Source organism: Schistocerca nitens, chromosome 5 (genome assembly GCF_023898315.1).
Source record: "Schistocerca nitens isolate TAMUIC-IGC-003100 chromosome 5, iqSchNite1.1, whole genome shotgun sequence".
Taxonomy (NCBI): Eukaryota; Metazoa; Arthropoda; class Insecta; order Orthoptera; family Acrididae; genus Schistocerca; species Schistocerca nitens.
Genome location: NC_064618.1, coordinates 880,192,524 through 880,218,809, shown reverse-complemented (window position 1 = coordinate 880,218,809; position 26,286 = coordinate 880,192,524).

Sequence of the window (26,286 nt, the reverse complement as noted above, 5' to 3'; positions counted from 1 at the left end):
ATTTGGATGACATTATGATGTTTTCAAGTAGTATGGAGCAGCATAGACAGCGGTTAAGGGAGGTCTTTATGAGGTTAAGAGCATCTCGTTTGACGTTGAGATTGGAGAAGTGTCGTTTTGCATTGGAAGAAGTGAAATACATCAGTAAGGACGGAGTACGAACAGATCCGCAGTTGGTACAAGCTATAAAGGATTTTCGGGAGCCGAAAACAGTTAAGGAAGTGGAATCATTCTTCCGAATTTGCAGTTTTCATCGAAAGTTCGTGAAGGGTTTTGTAGTTTTAGCACAGCCATTGACGCGATTGTTACGGAAGTGTGTGAAAGTTGAGTGGACAGTAGGGTGTCAGAACACGTTTGACAAACTGAAAGAAGTTTTAACATCAAGTCCGGTTCTTGTGTTTCCAGATTTTGAAAAGGAATTTATTCTAGATGCAATGCATCGAATCAAGCGTTCGGGTGTGTTCTTAGACAGGAAATTGATGAGAAAGGACACCCTGTACCCTATGCGTCTAGGCAGTTGAAAGCAGCAGAGAGGAATTACTCAACAACAGAGAGGGAGATGCTTAGAGTAATCTATGGAATCACATATTTTAATGATTTTAACTACGAGGTGGTGCACAAGCCTCGGAAGAAGCACGGTAATGTGGATGCACTAAGTAGAAAGGTGGCAAAAGTAGGAGTCATAGGTTGTGACCTAGCAGTACGGCAAGAATTACAGGGCGCTGACAACGATTGTAAAGTGTATCGGACACAGCCACAATTTAATATGTACAATGGTCTTCTGCGCAGGGAAACGAAGTTAGGGCCAAGGCGAAACTGAAAATTGGTTCAAATGGCTCTGAGCACTATGCGACTTAACTTCTGAGGTCATCAGTCCCCTAGAACTTAGAACTACTTAAACCTAACTAACCTAAGGACATCACACACGCCCATGCCCGAGGCAGGATTCGAACCTGCGAGCGTAGCGGTCGCAGGGTTCCAGACTGTAGCGCCTAGAACCGCTCGGCCAACCTGGCCAGTGGTGAAACTGAGAGATGAAGTTTCAAAAGAAGCACATGATCACGTGTTATCTCGCCATGGCGGGTGTACAGTGACGAACAGGAGAGTGGCAGAGAGGTACTGGTGAAGAGGTAGGAAGGTGGATGTGGATGAGTATGTCAAGAATTGTATACCAAGTGCGCAGAGAGCAGATTTAAGTCGGAGACAGATACAGCTACAACGATTGGCAGAAGCGACATGTCCATTCTCTATGTTGGAGATTGATGTCTTAGGACCTTTCAGTTGAACGCCATCGGGGAACAAATTCGTTCTGACAATAATAGACCATTTTTTGAGGTATGTGGAGATTGGCTACGCCTAATCAACAGGCAGCAATGGTCGCGCAGGCGTTAGTAAATAACTGGATTCTGAAGTTTGGTGTACTGGAGACAATAATTACTGACCAAGGGACCAACTTCATGTCTGATTTAATGGAGGAACTGTGTATGCTGTTGAACGTAAAGACGTCCAGAATGAGCGTGTTGCATCCACAGGCAAACGGAAGGACTGCATGGGTACTTAGAACAATCGGGAAGATGCTGAATTTTTATATGGATTCTTATCACCGTCAATGGGACGAGTATTTGAAGCATATTGTATGCGCATACAATGCAAAAGTCCATACCAATACCCGTTTTTCTCCGTATCAGGTAGTGTATGGGCGAAAAATGCCACCACTCTTTGATTTAGTGAAGCTACAGAAACGAAGGACCGGTGAATCTGTACATCAGTTCGCGAGAACAATTCGGGATGTTTGGAATCAGGTACAAAAGGCGAATACGAAGGCTTTGGAAAGGCAGGAAGTCGCAGTGAAGCAGAAAGGAAGTTTTCCACAGTATAGACTAGGGCAATTGGTAATGCTGTCCAGCCCCTGTAAGCCAAAAGGGAAAATAAAGAAGTTCGTCACAAGGTATCAAGGGCCACACCAAGTAGTTGAAACCACATCCCCCTTTAATGTTTAGCTTCAGCTGCCAAATAGAAAAACGATAGTACACATTGGGCAGTTGTGGCCATTTAAGGGTTGTCCGGATGTGATTCCAGGCATGTCACAGGAGGGGAAGATGAAGAAAGAGAGAGTGAAGAGAGGTGTTCAGCGCAGAGAAAACCTGGACGTAGTTTTTTTTCTTTTGTTTCCTTATTATGTATCATTTGGTTTGCATAGATGGATTAGGCATTGTATTTCAAATGTTGTATGCGTTTTATTGTGAGCCTGCTAGGGGCAGCAGTCCTTTGAAGAGGGAGGAAGGGTGATGGTGAGCACTGTCCTCAGGTCACTGAAAAGGGGAGCCTTGAGCAAGTTTGTAGAAGTAAGAAACTGAGGAGGTATTGCTGATCTCATCAGTTACCAGCCAGTACACCGAGATAACAAGGGAGGAATTATGGAACTGCCATAGAAGGAAAGTAGTGTTACATCCAGCCAGGTCGATAAGCACCCTTCCAGATATGTCCACAGTGCAGTTATTTTTAGCCAGGAGGGAAGAACAGACTGTCCAAGGGACATCCCGGAGCCAAAATTGAGCTTGCAATGGGTCGGGATGCATTGGATCTTCTCTACCTATGAAAATTTGATATTAGTAGCAAGTTGTTTTGAGCAGGGAGTATTTGCAGAAGCGAAATGTATAGAGCTCGAGGGGAGCGGAATTTTAATCAATGGAACTGTGTTTAACATAATAGGACCAACCTTCCATCTGCCAGCATCAATTTCTGGAGTCACAAAATTGAATGTTACACAGCCACAGCTGTACTGGCCAGAAGCAAATTTAGAGTTTTTACCAAGGCAGAATCTGACCTTGTTATCAAACCCTAGAGTTAGGTCTGTTTAGATCTATAAACTAGTTCATTTCAGGGCAAGAGCGCTCATATAAACCAAACAGCTTGTGCAGCATGTCGCTCAATGTAGGCAAAGGCAATGACAAGTAACGAGCATCTTGAGCACCTCTGTGCCATCGCAGCCTTAACTTTGTTGTTTTCGATCTGATCAGGTGGAGAGCCAATTCCAGGAGGGAACTAACGATAGTGCAAATCCCAGTGGATTGGACACCGAGGGCATAAGGAAATGATCGAAATGGAGTGGTCATCCAGTAAGGAATTTTGTCTTGTCTCATGTCATGTGTTTTAAGAGGACTAGACCACATCTAAATTTTCCAACAGTAGTAGTAAATATGTCCTAAGTACATAATGACAGAACAAGCTAAGAGTAGTTAGAGGTCGACTTGGGGACCAGGTCATTCCGAAGGGGGGAATAATGTAGTGGCACCACCGTTTAAGATGGGAAAAGGTCAGCTTCGGTGCAATACTTCAGAGTGCACAAGTTACAGCCAGGTGCGGGCCTGTTGACAGTAAGTTATGCTATCAGCGATTGTGAAGTAGAATGGAGGCCACAGGGCCGTAGACCCGCTGAAAAGAGTAAACACAGCAGTCCGCATGGAGCAAGTTACAGGCAGAAGGCGCCCCCTGGCACAACCTAGGTGTTATTAATATGTGACTCGGAGTGGTGTGTTAGCAAAACAGAGGCGCACAGCTGAGTATAAATAGGGGCCAGTTCACTAACAAGGCATTCAAGTGTGACAGCTCTCCTGGATGGTGGGGCGTGTCAAACCACCGACTACACGCAGCAGCAGATGGGGCGCCAGCATTCCAGTCCACGGAAGGTCGCTGGTTCGACCATCTGAGGCCAATGCGGGGGATTCAAGTGTGACAGCTCTCCTGGACGGTGGGGCATGTCACACCATACGCTTCGCAGAGCAGCAAATGGGGTGCCAACATTCCAGTCCACGGCGGGTCACCCTCTGAGGCCAACGCTGGGTCTGTAGCCAGCCAGCGGCAGGCCACTCGATGGCTCGCTACCGTGGGCAGTCTTGTTGGCTCCCAACTCACGCCAGAGGCATCCTGAGGCAAGGGCCACAGATTTGGCTGTCGGATCGCAGGCACTTGTTGTCGGTGTGATCCTAACCATGACCGCGAAGAAGCATGCAGCAGGCTGCCGTGTGGCTTCCCGCGAGTGCCACTGAGACAACGGGGACGGAGGTCACTAAGTCAGCTGCCGGTGCAGCCTGACGTCACCACAACTGCACGACTGTACAAGGCCGACACAGCAGGGCGTTGCATGGGTCACTGAGGCAGCCATTCCATGCCAAGCTGTTTCACAGACAGTGAAGTGGTGTCCTCAGCATTGCAGGACCCAGTGATGCAGACCGAGAGGAATGGGAGCGTTGTAGCTGGAAATAATAAATCACTTGGGAAACTCGGACGAGTTTTAATATGGCGCATCTTGACAGACCATCCTCGTCCAACATTCTATCTACACAGCTCAACCTACCCTGAAACACTTACACAAGTTTTTCAGACTGTTTCTGACCACCCTGTGCATGCTTCAAAATGCAGAAGCCGTTATTAAAAGCTGACGCTATAATGGTCGTAACTATAACAGTCGCCATATGGCTAGTGGCGAAATCCACTTCGGCACCCTTCTTCCGCTGAGGTGTCACTCGAGGGCAGTAGTGGAGCAGCGTGTGGTGGGTACGTCGAACTCCCGCCGCTCCCTCATCACAACTCCAAGGATACACTTTCCCACTTACACAGTGCACAGTTGGCTGTTACTCCGACAATTAGTAACACGTCTATAAAGTCGAAGCATTTTATTCGCTGCGACCACTGTTGTCGTCCTTCGAACATGGAGAAGTTATACCTGTTACAACTTTTCATTAATGCATAAATCACAGAAAATATGAACTTTGTCTTGTGTAGAATCATTTTCAGTTGGTTTCTCTGGAAGCACTTTTCTCACGAAAAGAAAAAGAACACAGTGTCAGTGAAACCTCCCATTCGGACGATTGCTATGTTGTCAGCTGTGATGCACAGGAGAGGTTCTGTGAGTCAATGTAAAGCTTACATAATTACAAAACTCATATTTCCACAACATAGAGCTTCTTTATCAACAAATGGTTCCATTCCTCATGGCATCATCAGGTGTCTTAAGATATTTCAAATAGTTCACACATTAAATTGCATATAATCCGTCACGTAGTAAAATGCGGTCCGTACAATCGATTTTATGATACTTGGTGCCACAGGCTTCATATCGCCATGCAGGTTGTTTTTAATTATACCCGAAAATTGCCTGAGGACAGAAAACGGTTGTAATAAAAACGTATTTATAAGCAGTTCTTTACCGTTAAACTGTGGTGTCCTTCAGACTCTTAGGAGCTGTGGGACATCGACTTCACAAAATATTGCAAGCGTATTTCAGAAATTTAATTAACTCAAAACTCTTCGTTCCAATAACTGAAGTGAAATTTAAATGCCACAAATGAAAAGAATGGATGGTTCATGAACAGTATTTGGTAGGAAATAGCTAGAAATTGAAGAAAGCCTTATTATCAACGAAGTATCTAGATTCCCTGAAAGATGGTAGTTTTAGTGACTTCATACAGCAGGACCGGGATCGTAACACTTACTCAGAGGATGTCACACAATGCAAAAATCATCAAGGAAAAGTTCGAGGTAGAGGATAATGAGTACCTTGATACTGCTTTTAGCTTGCAAAAATGAGAAATTCCTCTTCTTCGAAGAAAGTAACGAATCTCTGGGTACAGATTATATGAGTTTATCAAATGAAAAGAAAAAAAATGTGGCCATACAACTAATAAATACTCTATGAACTTAATGAACAAGTGCATCTCACAGTTGAATAAACCAGAGATGTGGCACAAACCTAAGAAGCCTTCCTAAAAAAAAAGACCAGTTTTTTTATTCGCGTAGACCACACTCTTACACATCAGCGTGGATTCCATCCAGGGTATGTTTTTGTACAACATTAACCGGACAAAACATGATGAGGTCAGGTTTAAAAGAGGCAAAATAAAGAACAATCTGTTCCTCATTCTAACTGCAAAACTGGAGCCTAAGACTAGGAAGTTACATCGTATCCAACACCATCGAATGCTTGTTGCAACTCAAGTAATTGTATGTTGTCCCGAACAAAAAACTGTGTCGGTGGATAAACCAGAAAAAGACCCGAACGGCCAATCAGTGTGACACGTCACAAATTCTATCACCTATGCACAGGACACAGTAAATATTACTCAAGATAAAACTATTGAATTGATGGAAGTGGTAATATGAATCACGCTTTAAGACTTGCCAATTATAATGGTTCAAACTACCCAAAGCCCAAGTCTGGCAGGCATCTAGTGAACCATAATGAGAGTGAGCCGTAGTAAAGTTAGCTTTGAAAAGTGCGCCGCAGCGCGTAGCGTGAAGCAGTCGCCCTCCGTTTTCTGGCGGTGGCGCCGCTGTCGCAATTGAAGGCTTCGGTGTCTCCCTCCAGCGGGAAAGAGGAAAAGTGGGCTGTTCGCGTGGGTTCAAGAAGTGGCTGTATGGACTCTGGTAGAGACTTGGCGGTCGGGGGCATCAAGAAGCGACTTCTCTGCCGGTGCTAGAGGGACAGCACGGAGACTGCGGCATCAGTGTAAGCGACGCGAGCAGCGGCTCCGTGGTATGGGGCGTTAACTGCTCGTCGCGACAGGAATCTTCCTGAGCGTGGGTCCGCGAGGGGCCTAATCTGCGGTTCGGCCGTGTGCTGTCGACCGGCGAGGAGGTTCTGAAAATCGGCGCGCCTTCCTGCGTCCGTTGAAACGGCTGGAAGCGGGCGGCTCGGCAGAGCATTTGGAGGTGCTGCGTTGGTTCAGTCCTGGGAGTCGTAACGCACCAGAAGTTGAGAATTGATTGTTAACAGATTTTATGAAGTTTAATTTAATTCAGTTTACTTATTATTCTTGTTAGTTATACCAGCCGTATTTTTTGGGGGGTTTTCCGCCATTCATCCTCGTCTGTCCACCCGCGGGAAGGTGGTAATGTTAGAAAGGGTGGTCGGTTTGTCCCCTTTTGAGGACGAAAGAGGCGAGGGGGAGCTAGAGTAAATCTGTGGTTCGGATTGCTTCTTTCCCCTCCCTGCTTACCTACGGGTTTATTCGACTGTTAGCCTCTGCCATGTCTGTGAAAGTCTAAGGCACCAATGACTGTACTGTTTAAAATGCAAGGCACTAACACCTGATCCATTCTCTCGCCTGCCATAACTAGTATTACTAGATTCACGTGTAAAAGGTACTCTAAGAAAGAAGAAAAATTCCTTTTGCCTCATGGTAAGAACTAGTCAATTGCATAACGAATTTCTGTTCATCTGGAAGCTGTAACCTACGTAACTTTGAGTTTATGTATATTTGGCTACAATTAATCAAGGTTGTTAACGTACGCTGTAGTGGATTTTTTTATATTGTTTCTAGTCAGAAAAAACTGTTGTGTGTTTTTCCAATTCAGTACCTTTTAAGGCTTTTACTCAACGTGCTTATGTGTTTTATACTGGTAGTTGGTTATTAGTCTGTTTACTTGCCACGCAAAAGTTCGCCATTTCGCTACGGGTAGAAATTGTTGCGTTGAAAGGAGAATGTTGCAAAAGTTCGCAAGTCTTGCATGGCGAGCGTGTGTGTTTGCCGTAAGTTAACTGGCAGAAATTTGTAAAATTTGTTGTTTTATATATTTTGGAAATGCTAATGTTATTAAATGTGACTGCCCCTCCCCCCACCCCCCGTGTGCATAACTTGTGCGTTTTGGTTTTTCTGTTTTGAGAACTTTTGTAAACAGGATTGTCATTATATGTTGTAGACAAGTTGGTCTTGCACCAAATTTGAATAAAACAGTGTTACTGAAAATTTTGTGTAATTTCACCAGTTATTCCTTGGCACCTATTTCCACTTTAAATTTTGTGTATTGATTGAGATTAATAACCTTTGGTGAACCAGTAGTAATTTTGCGGTTCAGAGAGCAGAGCTATACACTCGCCGCAAGGTGCCAAAAATCGTGACCTTTGATGTTATTGCCTTTCTGATCAAGATACCAAATGGAATATTCCAGCAAAATAATGCGAGACCCACTACTGCAGTTCGCGCCACAAATTCCTTGAGTAGCGTATAGACTCTATACTGGTCCGCCCAGTGCCCTACTTTCGCACACACATAGGATGTCTGGTATGCAACGGGAAGACGTATTCTTTCACACCCAGCTTCATGACGTATAATGTATTCGCTCCGGCAGCGGCAAGAAATTCTTCACATTGATGGCTCTGAGCACGATGGCTCTGAGCACTATGGGACTTAACTTCTGAGGTCATCAGTCCCCTAGAACTTAGAACTACTTAAACCTAACTAACCTAAGGACATCACACACATCCATGCCCGGGGCAGGATTCGAACCTGCGACCGTAGCAGCCGCTCGGCTCCAGACTGTAGCGCCCAGAACCGCACGGCCACTCCGGCCGGCTTTCACATTGGTATCGAGATACTATTTTCTACTGTGGCACAGTTAATATAAGAGTGTATTTGCGGCCGTGGGCATCACACTTCACACTGACCCTGACAGACGTCAGTTTCGGATCGAATTAAAAAAAGAAAATTCCCTTTATGTGAGGAATGTCTCGGAAAATTTTGCTGAATATCGGACTGGTGCTTTATGGTGTAACACTTACATTAAATGCAAGAATAACTGCTCAAATATTAACAGGAAAATGTAAAGGAAGCGTTTTATAGGTAACCGGAAATGACTTGTTAGGACTTAGTACACGACAATGATTTGAAAGTATTCTCTTGTTTGCATGGTGCTTCGTATTATGTCGTGGTAATTGCGTTGGTCTCTGACTGTAATTTAATTCACAGGGTTTATGAAACCGAATAGGATCGTAAGTTTCACGACTTTATTAAGTGAGATTTATGAAATTCCGTTGTGTCAGTACAGGTTGTTGTCAGGTAGGTCACTTAGATGGATAGTGCGGAGCGCCTCCACTTCAATCAATACAGTAATGACAATAGGCACAGTTTACCCTTTACAGATTATTCCATTCCAAATTGAAATGTATCAAAATCTATGACAAGAAATACTCTTGTTGCTAGATAGGTTGTTAGGCGTGCCAGTTGATTTGTCTCCGCGTGTGATACAACCCAGTTATGCAATAATAAGTCTTCGGACAATCTATTGAGTTATGAAAAGAGTTTCATCCCATGGGACTGATGGACTAACCTTGCGGTTTTTCCTGCGTGTTGTTTGCATGACATTGTGCACTGAAGAGCCAAAGAAAGTGATACACTTGCCTAATATCGTGTAGGGCCACCACGAGCACGCAGAAGTGCCGCAACATGAGGTAGGATGGACTCGACTAATGTCTGAAGTAGTGCTGGAGGGAACTGACGCCATGAATCCTGCAGGGCAGTCCATAAATCCATAAGAATACGAGGGCGTGGAGATCTCTTCTGAACAGCACGTTGCAAGGCGTCCCAGATATGCTCAATAAGTTCATTTCTGGTTGGTTTGGTGGCCAGCGGAAGTGTTTAAACTCAGAAGAGTGTTCTTGGAGCGACTCTGTAGCAATTCTGGACGTGTCAGGTTTTGCATTGTCCTGGTGGAATGCAGATTATCTGACGGGATGCTTACGTACGTGTCACCGGTCACAGTCATATCTACACATATCAGGGGTCGCATATCAATCTACCTGCACACGCCCCACACCATTACAGAGCCTCCACCAGCTTCAACAGTCCCCTGCTGACATACAGGGTCCATGGATTCATTAGGTTGTCTCCATACCGGTACACGTCCATCCGCTCGATACAATTTGAAATGTGACTCGTCCCACCACGCAACATGTTTCCTGTCATCAACAGTCCAATGACGATGTTGACGGGCCCAGGCGAGGCGTAAAGCTTTGTGTTGTGCAGTCATGAAGGGTACACGAGTGTGCCTTCGGCTCCGAAAGCCCATATCGATGGTGTTTCGTTGAATGGTTCACACGCTGACACTTGTTGATGGCCCAGCATTGAAATCTGCAGCAACTTGCGGAAGGTTACACGTCTGTCACGTTGAACGATTCTTTTCAGTCGTCGTTGGTCCCGTTCTTGCAGGATCTTTTTCCGGTCGCAGCGATGTCGATTTGATGTTTTACCGAATTCCCGATATTCACGGTCATCCGGGAAATCCTCTACTTTGTCGCTACCTTGGAGATGCTTCGTCTCATCGCTCGTGCGCCGATTATAACACCACGTTCAGACTCACTTAAATCTTGTTAACCTGTCGTTATAGCACTAGTAACAACTGCCCCAGACCCTTGTTGTCTTATGCAGGCGTTGCCGACCGCAGCGTCGTATTGTGCCTGTTTACGTCTCTGTGTTTGAATACTCATGCGTCTACCAGTTTCTTTGTCGCTTCAGTGTATAACGTTTAGTTATCTCTTTAGAAGTGGAAATAGTGAAAAGTTATTCGTGTAAATAAATTCCCCATATATTCCATTATGATTAGGAAATGGAAGCCTTGTTTTAAGTGAAACAGAAAGGATCTAAAAAGTTTTATCGTTGTTTTACTGTTTCATAATAATGCGGTCGAACACTCAAAAGGATTTTATTGAAATTGAAACTGATCGTGCAAGGCTGCACATCAGCTACACATTGGATTTTCTGATTGGTCTGTACTGTTCGTCTGTAGTGCAAATGAATTTTATTTGCTGATTGGTCTGTACTGTTCGACTGTAGTGTAAATGAACTTCACAAACGAAAGGGATACGTTAATAGAACAAGTTATAACGGAGGTTTGATAATGAGTTATGAAACGGTATGATTGTCACATCTAAAAAGAGATACGTAGGAAGCTCAGAGGTTTTTACACTAAATGAACTGCTATTAAATCATAGTTAGTTTGAAATATTAACACTTGGTACATCTTTGGATGCAAATACAAGGAAAATTATCTTTTTATTCGGAATGTTATCATCTCAAATATCCTTGCATGCTAAATACGTGAGCTGAACACAGTCTCTGGTTTCCAGTTGTTGTATTATAGAGACAAGGGAGGGCAAGCTGGTAGGGAACAGTCGAGTCCCATCGTGTGCTATGCAGAGATTTCATTGTGTCCAGTAATATCTATGCGTTGATAATCTGAGAATACTATCAATCATTTGTTCAGTATTCTAATTACCCCTGTGACACGACGCTGATTTGTTGTCATTTGGAGAGAGACCTGTCAGTTTCAAGCTGCTGGAGGTTACGTGGCTTCACGAGGGTTTATCCCGTTCCAGCATATGTCTTTAAGACAATGCTTTATCTATGTTTGTGGTGATTATTGGCAGAACCAAATTAATACGACGAAGTTCGATGCGGCAAATTGAGTGGGAGTTGAGGCGAATCAGTCGAGGCACTGAAACGATTTATACGAATTTTACATTAAAAGAAATTAAATAATCAAATCCGCAACATGTGTAATTTGCTGCATAATTTACAACTTTTGAACGAGTGCAGGTACAGAGTAAATCGAGTGCTCATTTTAAAGTTCTCGTCGAAAGGCAACGACTGACATCCTTGTATAATGTGCAGCGTTAATAATTCACTGGTAAAACCAGTTCTTTTAAATTTGTTACTAACAATTCATTGAAAGAAATAACTCAAGACAACACACGAAAAGCATGGCAGTGTCATCGTACACATTTTATCACCTTTAGTTTGTGGTATTTGTAATTCTTGTTGTCTTTGTTTGTTAATAATTTTTGCACAGTTTAGCCCACATTTGTTGAATCTTCGTATATTCACAAATTCTGATCAAATCCGTATGGAAGGGGTGCCTTATAAACAACTGTAACGTTATTTACTGGCACAAGTGGACAAAAACTAACTTTCGCATTCGGCAAATATAATTGCAAAACATTAAAACATTAATTCTGGGCAAACTATTGCAGCTACAAATTTGTGTAATATATGTTGTTTGATCGAAAATTTGAACGCGCATATAATGGCGCAGACAGAATGAAGATGGTTATTCCATATAAAAAGTTTTGCAACGAAGAGGTGATCAATGGAAAGCGGTTACGTGACTTAGATTGGGGAATTTCGGATCGAGTGTATTTCAGCGGAGCTGACGCAGAGCTCCAGGTCAGAGGCTTTGCCAACGCTGGACATGCCTTCTTCGACGCGACACTTTGGTGACAGCTTTTGCCGTTACAGAAGTGTTGAACTTAACCGAATTTCGCTCGTGCGCGCAAAAGGAAGACAGAATTTTTCGTGTATAATGCTGACTTAGGATGTTACCAGAGTGTAAGACAATAGGGACTTGTGGTTTTTCAGCTGTTGTGTCTCGTGGTGATTGTTTTTGTAAGCAAGCGGCACTTGGCTACAAAATCGTAGCTGTGGGACTCTGTGTCCAGTCTAGTGCCGCCACACTTGACATCCGAAGCACGACTGTAGGACTCCGTTTACTTTTGAGCATTCCGAACTGTGTTTTGGCACGCCAACGGGACTTTGTTTCTTATACGGTCAGGTTGCACTCTAATTATTTTTACCGCACTTAGGTGACTGATTGTGTAACAGCGCCATTCGACTTTATCTGCGTTTGAACAACTCGGGACTTTGAATATTTTGTGGCAGCCGACACTTGGGAATTCGCATTGGAGTCGAGTGAACTTTAAATCGTCTGGATTAGGCCATGTTTTAGCGAACTGATCGATTTGCTAAATATCAATCGATTTTCTTCAGCATGTAAGCGTACTGTCATATCGCTGGCTTAGTTGTGGAGTATCTTTGCGGACAGCCGCGTCCAGAGAGTCGAGCACGGGACACGGAACTGTTATGTTGTGTAACGTGTAGCTCTCCATGTGAGAGGCATTGTTAGTGTTGTGTCGATTCCCTAAGGTCTCGACACAATGAGTGGCTAGGTGCACGCGAAACTAACGCAGACGGGCGTAAATTCTGAAACAGGAGACTGGATGAAAAACTATAAAGAAAAGAAGAAAGATTTTAATAATACTTAACTTTAATGTAGTCTTGTTCTTGTTGAAATACATCTCTTGCATAGTAGTAAGCAATTAGCAATGATACACATGGCGCCTTGCTAGGTAGTAGCGATGGACTAGCTGAAGGCTATTTAATCTGTCTCTCGGCAAATGAGAGGAATACTTGGTAGGTCTAGTCGCAAGCTATGTCGTCCGTACAACTGGGGCGAGGTGAAGTCCGTGTCTTGTGACCTGCCATGTGGTGGCGCTAGGATTGCGAGTACACAGTGGCGACACGCGGGTCCGACATGTACTACAGGACCGCGGCCGATTTAAGTTACCACCTAGCAAGTGTGGTGTCTAGCGGTGACACCACATTTTTTTTTTTTTTTTTTTTTTTACGTAACATTTGCGGCACGCAATGGCGGGGCGCCCAGTTGTTTGTACGTGTCGTGATTGAGCAAGGAAACTGCAGCTCCGGTATCGAGCTGGAATGGTATCACTTTTCCTGCAAAGTCTAAGTCCACAAAAAGTTTATTGTCTTGTTGACGACAAGAGCGACTGTCACGTGCAATGTGAACTGATACAGGTCCAGAAGCACGTGCAACTTTACGGGCTTTCCGGCGATGTCGACGCACACGTTGGGTGGGACGAACACAGTCACTGTTAGCGAAAGTATCACCGGACGGGTGGGCATGAACTACATGAATGTCCATGGGCGAAGGTCCACGAGCCTGATTGTCCTGGGTTCGATTCCGGCGCGAAGCAAAGGGCCTGGAATTAGTGTGATTGTCTGATCTTAACTTTTTCCGGCAAACACTTTGTACATGTCCTTTCTTGTGACAGTAAAAGCAAATAGCTTGGCGTGACGGGCAATTTTCACGCGAATGTCTAGTTGCACACCGCGGGCAAGATTTCACTGCATTTGCTTGCGTACGCGGCGCACGTGGTTGCAAGCGAGGCGGCCGCAGCGAAGTCGGGCGCGAGGGCCGCTTAGCGTCCCGTGCAGCGGGCCCGGCGGGCCGATTAATGTGACACACTGCTGGCGAAGTTTCAAATGATTCCTGAGCAAAGTCAAGTGTGTCTTGCCTGTCCAATATGTCTATCACTTGTTGCAGGGAGGGATTAACTAGTTTCAAAATCTGTTCCCTTATGCGAACATCAGAAACGTTCTGTGCAATTGCATCACGCACCATAGTATCTGAATATGGGAGGCCACATTCACAGGCAAACGCGCAGTCTCTAGTCAGTCCTTGCAAAGTTGCTACCCACTCCCTGTTAGTCTGACCGGCCGTACGTTTTGTACGAAAAAACGTATACCGTTTTGCCACTACATTTACTGTTTCTTTGAAATAGGCATCCAAAGCAGACAAAATTTCTTCGTAGGTCAGAGTTGCTACGTCGCGTCGGGGAAACAATTTCACTATCACACGGTAGGTAGACACACCTACACAAGAAAGCAAAAACGGCTGCCGCTCTTTACCTTGAATTCCATAAGCAGTGAGGTGGAAGTTGAACTGATCGGCCCACTCAGTCCAGCTCTCGTTATGGGCCTCAAAGGGCCTAAATGGCGGTGCGACAGCGTTGTGTGGCTGCGGTAGCGAAGAAGCGGCTGCCGCCGCATCGGTTTGCAGCGCACGTTGACCCTGGACGAGCTGTCCAAGGGCTTCCAATAACGCCTGCGTCTGCTGATTCTGCAAGCGAAAAAATTCGGACAGTACATCTGGAGAATGCGGCGAAGCCATGACACAAACAAATTAGAGCAAGTATAACACAAAGACTGCAACGTGGGCGCGGCATCCCATCCTCGTCGCCAAAATATTGTTGTGTCGATTCCCTAAGGTCTCGACACAATGAGTGGCTAGGTGCACGCGAAACTAACGCAGACGGGCGTAAATTCTGAAACAGGAGACTGGATGAAAAACTATAAAGAAAAGAAGAAAGATTTTAATAATACTTAACTTTAATGTAGTCTTGTTCTTGTTGAAATACATCTCTTGCATAGTAGTAAGCAATTAGCAATGATACACATGGCGCCTTGCTAGGTAGTAGCGATGGACTAGCTGAAGGCTATTTAATCTGTCTCTCGGCAAATGAGAGGAATACTTGGTAGGTCTAGTCGCAAGCTATGTCGTCCGTACAACTGGGGCGAGGTGAAGTCCGTGTCTTGTGACCTGCCATGTGGTGGCGCTAGGATTGCGAGTACACAGTGGCGACACGCGGGTCCGACATGTACTACAGGACCGCGGCCGATTTAAGTTACCACCTAGCAAGTGTGGTGTCTAGCGGTGACACCACAGTTAGCATGGAAGTTGAAGTGTTGATACAAGTGCTATTACAGTAAAGCGATGAAACAAGTAAATGATTCAGAGGAAAGTGCGTCATGAAGTTGAGAGGCACCCACTCTCGTACTCACAATTAAGTTACAAATTATCCTCCTGTATGAATAATACGCAACGGAAACGCACATCTGACTATCAGTTATTTACATAACTCTGACTGTTCACTATGCACTGGCAATACCACATTTTCTTTTTTTTATTTAACGGCTTTTATCAACACGTGGCCATCGCACTGAATATGAATGGCGCACACATTATAAATTCTGGATATCATGACAACATACAATTCGAAGGAAAAGGCCACCAATCTTTTTCTTTGCACTATCTTATTTATTCCGATAAATTCTATAACCTAAACACACTAATTCTATAAACTACAACAATAACACATGAGAAATTCCGCCCAGTGGGCATGGCTTTACATTGGTGAATCCCTATCTTATGGTCTCGTAATTTATTTAACGCTACAGTGCACTTTCTGGATAGGATGGTGGGTCTTTTGCTATATCTCACACTTCGACTCTCACAACCATCATCACGAAACTTTCCTCCAGACCGAGCGGTAGAAAAGGAACAAGCATAACCCACTACCTCTGAAACTACCTTGCTACTCTCCCATGCAAACCACACATACCCAAATTACATGACATACACCACACTACAACATGGAATACAACACAATAAATAGTCACAACACTATCACTTTCAGCTTTCCCACTTCAATTAGTATTTATCCCAGTTTCACACGACACTGCCTCACTTCGTAATTCTTCTTTCCTACTATGAACTCTGGAGATATATGCACGTCTTCCTGTGCAATGCAAGCTAAGTGGCATTGCTGGATAGACGGCTGACTCACCTTGTTTCTCAGAGTGTTATAGTTTGAATCAAGCGTCACATGGAAACATATCTCGCAAAGTAATATTAAGAACATATTCATCACACACACGAGTCCTCAACTGATACCATGGACGAGTACTTCTCTTTGTCTTTTGTCTCATACACAGATTGAGACTCACACAGTACTCACCACGTGGAAGTACTCGCCTCTAATTTCAAGTCCTGCACACGCTATTTCTTAAATATTTCAACTTATAGTACACACACTAGTAATTCAGCTTAACTTAAGCACACGGAAGTATTTCAACTTATTGCTACACGTGGTTTCATTGTGACCGTTGGTCACTTCCGAAGATTACTATGATCCCATTAATATTACCTGCCTGACATTTAATTATCCCCACAAAAGTTCCTGAAATAGAGAAATTATTATTTCAAACTACTCTTAAATATTCCACTTGCATACCATGTCTCCACTCTTTTGTCTTTACGGAGCACAACTAAGACAGGTCTTAACAGCACAAGATTCAGCGGCAGAGTGCTGAAACATGGCCGTTCTTCAGGTCCTCTCGCACCTCTGTCGAGGTGGGGGAAGACCATGCTACCGTATTGGTCAGCCACATTTCAGGCGCTCAAAGCTCCGGTAAGTTTCATCTCTTTGGTCCCACCAAAGGTGGCCAAAGGATCGTCTCAAAGATGATCATATATTCATATTCACTATCTGCGGTTAGCAGATTACCATACGTTCATTCATTTCACAGATCTCACCAAACTGGATGTAGGGATTTATTTTGTGGGAGTGCACATGTGATCAATTAAATAAATAAATTGTCATTCTTTCCCACACTGGTATCCGGCTTCGCTGTATTAATTGAAATTGAGTTATTTTTACAAAAAAAATGTGTTATTCTGACAAGAATAATGTAGTATGTTGTACCTATTTTCAATGTTGGGCGGTACTGTACCCTTTCAAAGTAATTTAAAAATGAGCAGTGCTGCTGATAACGTATTTGTGTATCCTCTCGTTGCGTGTCGTACCGTACTGTATCAATTATCCGCGCCGTGTTCGGTCTCCCAGAATGAACTGATGTGAATCAGTAATACTATTTACCACAAAAGAGAGCATTTAAGTGCCAGGGTTGCGAGGTGCCGGGGCTAGTAGTGTATTTATCACTAAATTCTACTAGAATCCACATGTGTAAATCATGCTCTAAGCCCCCCCTATTCTAACTCCGACTTTTGCTGTTGCACAAGGATAAAACAAATACGCGAACTGACTCTAATCAACCCTGCTAGTGGAGTAGAAGAGAGTTTGGCACCTGCAATAATTTAATTTGATAAATAAGTTAAATAAACAAAGGTTTCATTAGCATAGTGAGGAATGATAGGGTTGCTCTATTGATTAACAGAAAGAAAGTTCTGTCCAAAATAACAATATGATTTATTAAGATTAAACGCAGAATAGTAAAAGAGACACAGGAAATATAAAACATCAAATCGGCTAAAATTGGAGATTCATACAAACACAGTAAAGGTGAAGTTGTCCCTAACTTAGATCGTGAGGTTTAAGACGAAGTGGTATGTGGAGCCAATTCCTTTCCACTCAAATCTCAAGAGAGACACACAGCTAACCCAATAGTAATTGCTGCTACTCGAAACTGAACAAAGTTAGAAAAGGATGAACAGGCGCGCTCTGCTGAGCTCTTATTATCACCTAGGAAAATCCCTATCTGCCGGTGCTGCGGACGTACATTACCAACAGTCTTCTTATCTCCCAGAACACGATCTGGCGTACCGCAGGCGAGGGCTGGTTGCTCCGACGTCCTCGACCGAAAGGCGACTGCCGACTACCCAGAGCACCCGTACAGGCCGAACACCGAACATTCCCGCCCCCACGACAGTGGCCGTGGTTACGTTCCAATCAGCAACTCGAAAACCGGCGGAAATTCCACTCCATTGCCGGAGCACTACCATTCCACCAATGGAGATTCTTGGCGCCGATTTCTGTGCTGATTTTGCAGAAAGTGCGGGAATTTTCCCGCCACAACTGCGTGGGTACACAAGTCATTCCCACGCCTCGCTGGTAGCCCGCCAGAAAGTGTTTTCGCAAAGTTTCTCTGAAGTAACGGAACCTCTAGCCCAGCCGCTACTTCACACCCCAGCGGGCGTGTCTCTTGACAATGTCGGCGTCTGAAAAGCATTCACTCGACTGCCTCACACACGTCGGCTTAACTCTCTCCAGTTCCACAGAGCCCGCCTGTCACCGGCCCACCCGGGTGACGAGAGACGCTGCGTGGGAAGTACGCGTGTTAAGGAAAAGCAACCCTCCACCGCATGCAACTAGAGAGGAGAATCGTAAGATAGAAATATGAGAGGGGGCTCATGCCACCTCTCATTGCCCCTACGCCACTTTAGATTGTAATTGGTGAGCGGTTGGCTCACTTAGGAGCAAGGTAGTGAGTCAATCGCCCAAGAACAATCTTACAAAGTGACTCCACATACCGCACTCTATAAAAAAGATCATTGCAACTGAAAAATGCAACTCATAGAGGGAGGATTATTTATGATGTAGCCAACTTCACCTTCTTAATATGGAACACTAACACTCACATCACACATCCATACCCAGGGAGCCCCTTCCAAACACCGATTCACGCAGACATTCACGCTCTAAACATGGCCCGGGCATCTGAGCCAAATATGGAGCAGTTTATTCTTTACAATCAGAGTTGGAGTGCTCCGCAATTAAATGCCCAAGATGTTACAACAATTTTAATCATTAAACTAACCTGACCTCACTCACACATGATAATTTTTAAGTTAACAATCTCTTTGTGAGTTTTCAGAATCTAGTTACAACCTCCGATTCATTCTGTCTCCCTGCAGCAAGAATAACCTTTACAAAATGTTCCCTGAACTGATGGTCCATTCACAATGACAGTGGTGGTATCTGCTTCAGTTTATGGGGACTTCAGGCACACTGTTAGCATACACACAACAATAAACACAAAATACAAAAAAAACATGATGTGGAGAACAATACAGTAATCTGTAATAAGAATTACAGTGTAAAACACAAACGCATACAAGGTATAACATACATTACAGAAACAACATAAGAGAAAGAAATTTAAGAAAAACAAAAAAAACAAGGTTCATGGGGCATCAAATTGTGCGTGCACATTGCACAAAGTTCACGACTGTGCTGAGAATGAGGCACTAAATCACATTGTTAGAAATATCCGTGGCACTTCACTGATTCCACTGTACTGACATCACATAAGGCTAAACGTCGGTTGTAGTTGCTACGTTGTGGCAACAGCAATAGGGAGTTCTGGAGTGTCTGCAGTACGCTGTTGAGATTGTAGTCAGACCCACGCATATGATCACGGCCGTATGGTAGGAAGACACAGTGATAGGCTCTCCTCACGTCGATTAATTGTCTCTGAGGTCTACTCGTTGGGATACATCACTAGTCTAGGTCTCTTCTCTCGCTGGACAGAACTTTATGTTTCCCAATATTGCAGTTCGACGAGGGATGATGGCACGTGGAGTGACTCCACAAGTGTGTGAGGCCATCCATACAGGATCGAACTAGGAGCGACTATTGTTAAAAACTGCTCTCTAATAGAGAGGAGAAGTAAGACATGAGACCATACATTTGTTAGTGTGGCACGATACTGCTTTGTGTATGCAGATCGGCCAATGCTAGTGAGTTGTAAAAACCCAAACAGGTGAGTATAGAGCGTCCCTTTCTGTCCTGAGGCACATGAGGCGCAGGTTCTGACACGATATGTGATCTTCTTCGTGTACTCACGACAACGTGGTCTGCCGCAGGGAATCCCTCCAAGCGGCTGCCGCGTCCGGAGAGCTAGCAGGCTGTCGCGTGTCAGGGTCAACGGCCAGCCCCACTTTCGCTTGTGGCGGGGCAAGGGTCCCGTGTAATCCCTCAGGTAGGCAGCCGGGTGACTGTCAGCGTGTAGGACGGGACGCTCGCCCTCTAGCAGGTAGCCGAAGACCTCTTGTTTTTGCGCTGGCTGGCCTCTGCATTGCCACGTTCCTCGTCATCTGTACAATTCTTACAAAAGTCTTATGCCTAACTTTTTCCCATGACCTTCTATGTTATAATAAATTTACCTAATGAAACATTGATGGTCTGTCATTTCAGACACTCTTATTTTACTTTTATAGTTATTAATCTATGGCAATCATTATAACATCTAATCTAGACATGGAAATAATTTATTTTGATATACGTGTAGAGACCGATCTCAGGAAGTACATGGTGTGTGATAACTGATGCTTTGTAATGGATGAACAACTAAATGTGCGGGCCCGCACTAATATTACTATTAATTATATAGATCGACAGTAGACATGCTTCAAGAATTAACTACCATATCCCAACGATCTACATTCTACGTCTTTTAATTAAATTATGTTGTTATGCAGGTCTAAGTTTTACTGTGCTATAAGGAACATGCAACTACGCTACTTTCGCTCGCCCGTCGTCCCTCCATCTCGGGTCTGTGGTTTGGTGACCTGAAAAATAGCAACTCAACAGGCGCGCGCCACACTTGTGGTAGAAAACCCCCACAATATTAATCTAGTTATTGTTAAATCCTACAGTTTAACTTATCCTAGTATCGTACTTTCCCTTTTATTTATTTATTTTATTTTATTTATTTATTTATTTATTTATTTATTTTTTTTTTTTTATTTACCTTATACAATACCCTTACATAGTTCCTGTTACGCTGAGATGTCTTGCTGCTCGCCGCTATTCACGACAGTGATGTGCGCGCCGTACGACATGACCTCCGAGTTTTCATTACGCCTCACTGAAACTCCAGAGACTGGGTTAGCCATGGCTATACACGACAATAAATTTATAGTTGCAACTTCCTTCTCTATGTGAAGCGGTTTTCGCGATCGAAGTACACCTTTCCAGAAGCAATGTAATATGACCAAGCCAGGACTGGTTCCTGTTGAGGATTCAGACACCCAACACACGCCAGCTACACAGTATGTCACGAATATCCAAGTACAATTCCTTGGTGATTCATCTGTGACAAAAACGAGCAGCACGCTAAATCCCCAACCAGCACATTAGCATGGTAGGCTTTTATGCCCTCATTTCTCTCGTCTAGGGCACCATTAGAGTCAAATGCTCACAGGTTCACCCCGACTTGCAAGACAACGATACCGGCGCAGCTCTGCAAAAACTATACTGCCCATATTCACCCTCGAAATCGCGCAATATACCACAATCGTGCAGTGCACTGACGCGTGCCTGCAAGCATTGGTATGAACGTCTCACGAACTGGTTGTGGCCGCTATGGAGCGTATCACGACCTCTCAGAACGCTTCTAAGAGCACGTTCTTGTATGCGCCCGTTTGTGCGACGTCTCGTCACTCATCCTTATCCCTTAACATGGACACCAGATAGGAAAGGACAAAAACATTGCTCATGAAAAGGTAGTGTCTCCTACTCCATCGACATTGGAGATCGCAAACATAAACAAAAAGAGGATAGCAGCAGTAAATTCTTATGCAAGACAACGCAGCGTGTTAATACTTTAGCAATCTTAATCTATTAATGTAACGATTATTGTTCCCCGAACAAAGGTTCATATATTTGCCTATTCTACTGTGTACATTTCTTACACTACTACTATTCTACGAACTCCTTTATGTGAGAGAAGTGGTGGAGTCCTATGGACTAGCGTCAATCCCTCCTTAGACTCCCCCTCCTCTGACGTGCATTAGGATTTGGAGGTCTCATTTCAATCTCCTGGTTCTCCTGTTGTCCTTGATTTCGCTCCCTCCAATTACGGTCGCTTTGCCGTTCGTCATTCCTCCTGTCCCAGATTGCTTGTCTGGATTGACCCTGTTCCCTGACGTTCTGGTTTCCGTGTCTCTGGTTTCCATAACCTTGAATAGCGTAACCTTGATCTCGGTAACCCTGGTTTCCTAACTGACCAGTGCGATTATGCGATCTGTTGTCGTCTTCCCTTGCTGGCCCGTGGTATTTGTTATTTTGCGCCTTCTTCCTGTCCTTTGCGTCTTGTTTATCGAAGACTACTTCGAGTTCGCGCAGTAGACTCTTGAATGCATCTATGTCAGATCCACACTTCCCGACAAGTGTCTGTTGATACCTAACTGGCAATTTCGAAAAGCAAAATTTAATAATTTCTCCGTTGCTGTATGGACTATCTAAAAACTGATTCTTCTTGAGTAAGTCATCAAAAAATTTGGTTGCGCTCTTATGCCCGGACACTTCCAGTTCAGGACAAAATATTATTTCCTCTTTAATCCTGTCTTGCGTTTCCTTTGACCAGTAGGTCCGCAGGAATGCACCAACAAATTCCTGATAAGTCCGACACGTCGCTGCCACGCCCCGCATCTTTTCCGCGGCTTGGCCTTCGATGTGTCCACACATGAATTCTAATTTGGCCTGGGTTGGCCATGACGACGGTAATGAATTAGTAAATTGCATCACCCAGCTCTTCGGATGCATCGACCCTCCATTATCTTTGAACTTCTGGAATTTGAGTATCGACAGGAAGTGATTGTGATCAAAATTCTGTCCGATCCTCGCACTGGTGTTGTCAGACGTTTCCGATACTTGCACGTCTGCGGAGTGTCCTGATCTATCTTGCTGATAACTGTGATGTGCTACGTCTGTATCACAGTGGAAGTGGCATTCAGCATTCACTCTTCTAAGTGGGCTGCAATTATTGGAGCTATTACTCGCTGTTTCTGCGTGTGCATTGTTTGTTCCGCACGCTGTCACTGGGCTAGAGCACGGCGGGCTTTTCCTCGGAGATACAATCCTGTGTGCTCCATCATTGGTATCCGAACGCGCAGTGCTCGTGTGCCCATTTCGCTCTAGTTTTGCTATCCGACTCTCTACTTCTTTCATTCGTTTCGTGATGTTCGTAACCGCAATATTACCTTGAGTCTTTAAGGCCGCTAGGGATTTCGAGTGGACTTGTGTCGCACGTCGCAAGCGCCCTGCGAGTTTAAGAGTTACTCTTGCGATTTTCATTGCCCCTGTTGCTGCAGTTTTGGCTAGGCCTGCTACTTTTTGTGCTACCATTGACATTTGTTTTGCTTCTCCACATTCTTTCTTTATTGTTAATAATTCCCCACGAATTTCCCCTATATGCGAAATTATTGCCTCCGTGTCCTTCTTACGCTGTTCGTCAGCTTCTTCCTTCTCCTTCTTACGTTGTTTCTCCTCTTCTTCCTTCTCCTTCTTACGTTGTTTCTCCTCTTCTTCCTTCTCCTTCTTACGCTGTTCGTCAGCTTCTTCCTGCTTCTTACGCTGTTCGTCAGCTTCTTCTTTCATTGATCGTAGGAAGCTCAGTATTGGGTTTACGTCATCTTCTTGATCCTCTTCAAACATGGGCGATGTAACTCTGGACACCTGGGCGCTAGAGCTCTGACGTGACCGAGCTGGCCTCTGTCTGCACTCGTTCGTTTGACTATAAACTTCTGCTACCGTCTCGACCTGTGTGCCTGTCTCTGTTTCATCCTCTACTTCGCTATCATAATCACGGCCGCAACGCTGCTCTGAGATCGCGTCCAAATCACCTTCCTCATCAATGCCCCTGGCGTCCTGTCCTGCTAAAAATGTGCCCATCTCATCTCCGAACCTATTCCCGTCAGTAAACTGCCCCTTATCCATTATGCTATCCTCTTTTGTTTTAGCTTCGCCCGATAATAGTCGTGCCTTACTTCTCGTTATCATTCATAAAAACAAATTCATCTAAAATGCACAATAAAATTAATCTACTCCATATATTTTTTACACATAAACATAAAATTTTAACAACGCTGTTCCAACGCTGTAATCACAAACACAATTTGATGTGGTACAGAAACCGCACACAAATCCGACAAAGTGCGATGCGGTACAGACACCACATCAGCGAAACACAAAAAAAACAATGAACAAAAAATATATACACTGAAAACAAAAACTGTAGTCATGCGCCGCTACTTAAAACTAAACGCGGAACTACCAAAAAAAACTTGGGTATTAATCATTAAAAAAAATAGAGAGAAAAAAAATTGAATGTTCCTACTAAGAATCCTGTTTGTTTATCAGAGATTCACAGGAAAGATCCGAGGCCAAGGGTCGCCATATTATGCGAGGTGCCGGGGCTAGTAGTGTATTTATCACTAAATTCTACTAGAATCCACATGTGTAAATCATGCTCTAAGCCCCCCCTATTCTAACTCCGACTTTTGCTGTTGCACAAGGATAAAACAAATACGCGAACTGACTCTAATCAACCCTGCTAGTGGAGTAGAAGAGAGTTTGGCACCTGCAATAATTTAATTTGATAAATAAGTTAAATAAACAAAGGTTTCATTAGCATAGTGAGGAATGATAGGGTTGCTCTATTGATTAACAGAAAGAAAGTTCTGTCCAAAATAACAATATGATTTATTAAGATTAAACGCAGAATAGTAAAAGAGACACAGGAAATATAAAACATCAAATTGGCTAAAATTGGAGATTCATACAAACACAGTAAAGGTGAAGTTGTCCCTAACTTAGATCGTGAGGTTTAAGACGAAGTGGTATGTGGAGCCAATTCCTTTCCACTCAAATCTCAAGAGAGACACACAGCTAACCCAATAGTAATTGCTGCTACTCGAAACTGAACAAAGTTAGAAAAGGATGAACAGGCGCGCTCTGCTGAGCTCTTATTATCACCTAGGAAAATCCCTATCTGCCGGTGCTGCGGACGTACATTACCAACAGTCTTCTTATCTCCCAGAACACGATCTGGCGTACCGCAGGCGAGGGCTGGTTGCTCCGACGTCCTCGACCGAAAGGCGACTGCCGACTACCCAGAGCACCCGTACAGGCCGAACACCGAACATTCCCGCCCCCACGACAGTGGCCGTGGTTACGTTCCAATCAGCAACTCGAAAACCGGCGGAAATTCCACTCCATTGCCGGAGCACTACCATTCCACCAATGGAGATTCTTGGCGCCGATTTCTGTGCTGATTTTGCAGAAAGTGCGGGAATTTTCCCGCCACAACTGCGTGGGTACACAAGTCATTCCCACGCCTCGCTGGTAGCCCGCCAGAAAGTGTTTTCGCAAAGTTTCTCTGAAGTAACGGAACCTCTAGCCCAGCCGCTACTTCACACCCCAGCGGGCGTGTCTCTTGACAATGTCGGCGTCTGAAAAGCATTCACTCGACTGCCTCACACACGTCGGCTTAACTCTCTCCAGTTCCACAGAGCCCGCCTGTCACCGGCCCACCCGGGTGACGAGAGACGCTGCGTGGGAAGTACGCGTGTTAAGGAAAAGCAACCCTCCACCGCATGCAACTAGAGAGGAGAATCGTAAGATAGAAATATGAGAGGGGGCTCATGCCACCTCTCAGGGTCTTGTAGCGAGCGTGAGGACGTGCGTTCGATCATCGCGTTCCGCATCATCAACAATCATCCGCGCCGTGTTCGGTACTCGTACGCTCGTCCAAGTGGACAGATAATCATCAAGACTGTTAGTTGGGATAAACATTTACGACTTATAGTGTAAACAGTGCAACCTGTGGTTTCCATATCGTCTCAGAATATAGTTGTTCATACCAGACGTGGAACAGTGTTGTGCTTAGCGTTGAGTGGCTCCCCTAAACCCGGTTGCTTTTTTCGATAGATAATTTCAGGCAAGCCAGCAGCAGTGTGGAGCAGAACAATACGACCGCCGCGGGATTACCAGGTACGTGGTGTGGGCAGGGCGCACGGTCGAAACGACAACTACTTTAAGGTACCCCACCCCCATTTGTACCCCCGGGCGCGTTACAGGCAGACAACAACTTTTATTAAAATTTATATCTTTCTCGCTATCGCTATTCGGAGCTCGAGAAATAATTAATACGGCACGTAACTGTTTGGAAGACACCACCAATGAACTATACTTAGTTATTAATAAAAACTTATGAATTGTAATCAACTTAACACCGCATTCGATTCATTTGACATCAGCCTCCTGGACTGTAGCCCGGTTAACATTTGTACTTGTCGCTCAGCAGCATCGATAGTGTTTTATTTATTGCCTTTAACAGGTGTTAAGCGCACGTGTCTGGCGACAGAAAGGGTAGGAGATCATCCCCGAGTTTGAAGACGAGAGCCAGCGAGCACAAGGTTCCGCAGGCCCACTCCACTCCGGAGACTCTCCCACACTGACCCCATTCATGTGGTATATAATATTGTAGTAGGAAATCAAGAAAACAAAATTTT